The 5,000-nt window shown below is 47.2% G+C and overlaps 1 protein-coding gene across 1 annotated transcript in view; it reads left to right on the top strand.

Annotated features, from left to right (window-relative positions):
- Cwc25 (CWC25 spliceosome associated protein homolog) overlaps window positions 1-5,000 on the top strand; it is a 630,779-nt gene that overhangs the window by 214,793 nt on the left and 410,986 nt on the right. The gene's annotated exons all lie outside the window — the stretch shown is intronic.

Genomic DNA, 5,000 nt, shown 5'->3' with positions numbered 1-5,000 from the left:
TGAGCCTCGTATCACTGCGTCTGACCTCCTAACCTTCACAGATGTGTGATCTAATCACTTATCGCAAGATTGATAGTATATCCGAGTTTGATTCTCTCATGATGTGATCTCGAATGAATCAAGTCTCATTGATGCGGGAGTCATGGAGAGGGGGGAGGGGGGATATAGATAGAGAGAGAGAGAGAGAGAGAGAGAGAGAGAGAGAGAGAGAGAGAGAGAGAGAGAGACTCTGTTGTATTGCATCCATAGGATTCACCCAATCGTTACAAATGTCAGACGTCAATCAATGTGTGTGTGTGAGGTAATGAAGAACGCAACATGCTTCGTTGATTTGTTGATTTGCACGTACACACCAAGCGGGGATAAAGAAATGACAGATAACTTACTGTAATATTTTACGGCGCTTCAACCATTAATGCTTCACTTATGGCGGTTGTACCGTGGTCTATGTAGATGTCAACTGATGAATTACGTGTGAGCAATTAACGCGTATCGTTATAAATACATTTCCCCTCACTCCCTCTCCTCTTTTATCCCTCACAAAGGCCCAGTCCTCGTCAGGTATATATCCTGCAGGAGTCCTCCAGACGCTCCGAAATCCAGGTGGGGGTAGTGTCAACCCAGTCGCCTTCCATATAATATTTAACCTTGGACGAAATGTAAACAAATGCTGCAGCGTCAGGACACACACGCGCCAGGACGCGGCGGATCCACCGCTTTCACATCCCAGCGAAGTTCTTACTGCAATTTGTAATGCGTGGCATAATTTCCGCATCGGAATCGTTTTTTGTTTTTTTTTCTTATTTTAAAATATCGATGATGATTAAAACACAAAGACATTAAGGCTTTTTTCTTTTTTTTCTCTCGCTTTTTTCTTTTTATTAATCATCAGGCATGACGTTAATGCTCGCTCAAGTCTAGCAGAAAATTCGGTGGAAAAGATTATGTGATAGAATGGGAAATTGATGTCGGCACTTTGGGTTTCCATGTTTGGTTAATATTTATCAACACTTTACTGCAGCTGAGGTCTCCCCTCTGTGCAGCGCTGTCACCTGGGATATAAGTTGAATTTCCTCCTCAATGGCTCCCAGTTTCGTGTTTCAAGCCATCCTTGTTCACAGGCTATGAGTTTCAAGTTTCAGCCCTTCCCACCGACTGGTTTCCAGTTTCATGTTTCACTCCTTCTCACTGAGTGGCTTCCAGTTTCATATTTAACCATCCTGGCGAAGTAGTAGCCCCCTGGTCCCTTTCCAGGTTTCTTCAGCCTAAACATAAACCACAACATTGGTAAGGGCGTCTTAGCCCACAGACGAAGGCGTGGGCTCAGGTCTTCAAGAACTGAAGACAGAATTCGTTTAAGATACAAGGCGAAGGTGTACACTGTGTGTGTGTGTGTGTGTGTGTGTGTGTGTGTGTGTGTGTGTGTGTGTGTGTTGCCATCTGGGTGGCTGGTCATAAAGATGTTCTCTGCCCTACACCTTCCCCAACAACCATCTTGATCCCCAGTCAATACGTTCCATCGTGTCAGGATCCCCTGCCTCCCCCTCCACCCTGTCCCTGCTGGACCCCTGGTACCATACTAGGGACGACCCTGCTGCCACCATCACCCAGGCACGACCCTGCCACCACCACCATCACCCAGGCACGACCCTGCTGCCACCACTCAGGGACGACCCTGCCACCACCGCAACCCAGGCACGACCCTGCTGCCACCATCACCCAGGGACGACCCTGCCACCACCGCAACCCAGGCACGACCCTGCTGCCACCACTCAGGGACGACCCTGCTGCCACCATCACCCAGGGACGACCCTGCACGAGAGTCTCTTCCTTGATCAACAGTTGGGCTAAAGTTGTATTAGAATACTCTCTCTCTCTCTCTCTCTCTCTCTCTCTCTCTCTCTCTCTCTCTCTCTCTCTCTCTCTCTCTCTCTCTCTCTCTCCCTCCCTCATCGTCCCACAACCAGTGTTCCTCCACCACCACCAGCAGTACATTCACTCCACACCGTCAGCTGGTGGTGAGGGACCCCCTCCCTCGTCCCTGTACTGTGTCGTCAACAGATGGAACGTCCGGGATATTCAGGCATCAGAGCCGCTGAAATGATGGACCAACAACATTCCTGAAGTTTTATGAAGTGACGATCCTCAGCAGATGTGTGTGTGTGTCTGTGTCTGTGTGTGTGTGTGTGTGTGTGTCTGTGTCTGTGTCACGTCTCCCGGGGTCCACGTCTGCTCCCACAACACGACACAGAAATCACAGATTTTACAAAGATGGAAATTGTGAACAAGGGGACATTTCTCTCTCTCTCTCTCTCTCTCTCTCTCTCTCTCTCTCTCTCTCTCTCTCTCTCTCTCTCTCTCTCTCTCCTCTTGCCAGTCGCCATGATACGTGACCTTAACGTGACCTTAGATTGACCTCTGCTCGTCAGACAACCATCCTAACATGTATACATTTCGTCTCTGTGTTTTATCTTTATATCTGTTTCTACCAACACATCCGGGTAAGTTGGAAGTGGCGTATGACCTCGGTTGACCTTATGACGTAGGTTGACCTCATGACCTTTACTTCAGTCCAGCCCGTTGTCACACTTAGGAATGACACGTCAGCCAGTATGAAAGATGATGATGTGACCTTCCCCTCACAGATGTGAATCTCACTCGCTTATTTACAGAACAATGCTTCATTTACCTTGTAAATCGAAGAGGGCAGTCATTACATATGTGGTAAGATCCACGCCTGCTGTTATCACGTTCTATACGTGCTGATAAACTTCATTGTTTTTTTGGTTTTTTTTTTTTACATTTATAACATCAGAGGACTTGATTACGCCTTCCGTTAACGACACCTGTCCATCTCTGGAGATGTTGTTTGTAGCGATGGTTTCTGGGACTAGAGTAGATAGATAGATAGATAGATAGATAGATTATGATGATTGTAGAGGAAGTGATGTTGACGGAGCACTTGGATACTGACCCCGGATACATGGGGCGTGCCTATTAGGCTCCGGATACTTGGGGCGTGCCTGTTAGACCCTGGATACATGGGGCGTCCTAAGTAGACCCCGGAAACATGGGGCGCCCCAATTAGACCCGGACATGAGGAGCGTTCCTAGGAGACAGGACCTTCCATTGACTCTGTGGCAAACCTTTGAGGGATAGACACTGACGTGTGTGTGTGTGTGTCTAGATCCGCTGTCCCAAATGGTGATGAGTCTGTGTCTTTCAGACCGATCTCTCTCTCTCTCTCTCTCTCTCTCTCTCTCTCTCTCTCTCTCTCTCTCTCTCTCTCTCTCTCTCTCTCTCACCCCCCCCCCTAGGGACGCCCTTACCCAGCTCCTGAAGAAGGAGCTGGGGATAACAGAACCTGAATAAAGGCGACGATGCCTGGCTTCTGGCTTCAACACGCACTCGTTCACACACACAGACACACACACACACACACACGCACACACACGCACTCACACACGCACACACACGCGCTCACACACACACACGCACGCACACACGCACTAACTTTCCATAAAGTGAAAACAAACATTTTTGGGCAGCCAATATTGCCTATGACAGCTGCACATCAGAACAATTTTTTTTTTCTTTCATTCAAAGTATCGAAGGTTTATATATATATATATATATATATATATATATATATATATATATATATATATATATATATATTTTTATTCAAACTATTCGCCATTTCCCGTGTTAGCGAGGTAGCGTTAAGAACAGAGGACTGGGCCTTTGAGAGAATATCCTCACCTGGCCCCCTTCTCTGTTCCTTCTTTTGGAAAATTAAAAAAAAAAAACAAGAGGTGAGTATTTCCAGCCCCCCGCTCCCTTCCCTTTTAGTCGCTTTCTACGACACGCAGGGAATACGTGGGAAGTATTCTTTCTCCCCTATCCCCAGGGATAATATATATATATATATATATATATATATATATATATATATATATATATATATATATATATATATATATTTGGACAGCTATGAAGAAAAATATCCGGTTGTGTCAAAATGTCACTAGAAAAAAAAAAAAAACAACAAAGTACTGGATATTAAATACTATTATGTTTTTTTTATATTTGTAATTTTACTGCATTGTTGTCACTGACGGTCACTTAAAACAGGGTTGATAGTTTTATTGATATGATTTCTGTATACTTCAGTCACCGTCACTGAAAGTGTGTGTGTGTGTGTGTGTGTGTGTGTGTGTGTGTGTGTGTGTGTGTACGTTCACATATCCCAGCAGTATTGTGAAATGCTCCATCATATATCCCACGCTGACGTATGGGAGTGAGGAGGTGTCCCTGACGGTCGCCATGGCTATATATAGTGTAGAGGCCAGCAGTGAAAAAGGCCCAGCAGTGTAGAAGCCACAGTGAGGGAGGTCGGCAGTGAAGAGGCCAGCTGTACACTACGACATGCTATCAGTGTAAAGGCCAGCAGTGTCTTCATCACAGCAGCAGTGAAGCGAAGAAACAGTGTCTGTGTCTGTGTGTACGAGAGAGAGAGAGAGAGAGAGAGAGAGAGAGAGAGAGAGAGAGCACCAGCTCACCCCCTTTTCTTACGACCAAGGAGAGAGAGAGAAGGGACAGAGAGAGAGGGAAAGAGAGAGAGAGAGAGAGAGAGAGAGAGAGAGAGAGAGAGAGAGAGAGAGAGAGAGAGAGAGAGATTCTGGTCGGCAAGACATTGTAATTTGCTCATTTGATTACCACTTGGGCGAGCGGGTAAGACCCTCATCTGCACAGTACATTAATCATGTCACTGGCCAACCCCCAAAGCTCTGCCACAGACCCCAGTCAGTGGGGCGCCGCCCCTTGTGTTCGGGGTCTGCTGGGGACGCCCCATGTGTCCGGGTCTGATGTGGACGCCCCATGTGTCCGGGGTCTGCTGTGGACGCCCCATGTGCCCTGGTCTGCTGGAGACGCCCTAGGTGCCCTGGTCTGCTGGGGACGCCCCAGGTGCCCTGGTCTGCTGGAGACGCCCTAGGTGC

This window comes from Panulirus ornatus, chromosome 11, assembly GCF_036320965.1.
Source record: "Panulirus ornatus isolate Po-2019 chromosome 11, ASM3632096v1, whole genome shotgun sequence".
NCBI lineage: Eukaryota > Metazoa > Arthropoda > Malacostraca > Decapoda > Palinuridae > Panulirus > Panulirus ornatus.
This window is presented reverse-complemented; position numbering and strand designations above follow the sequence as displayed.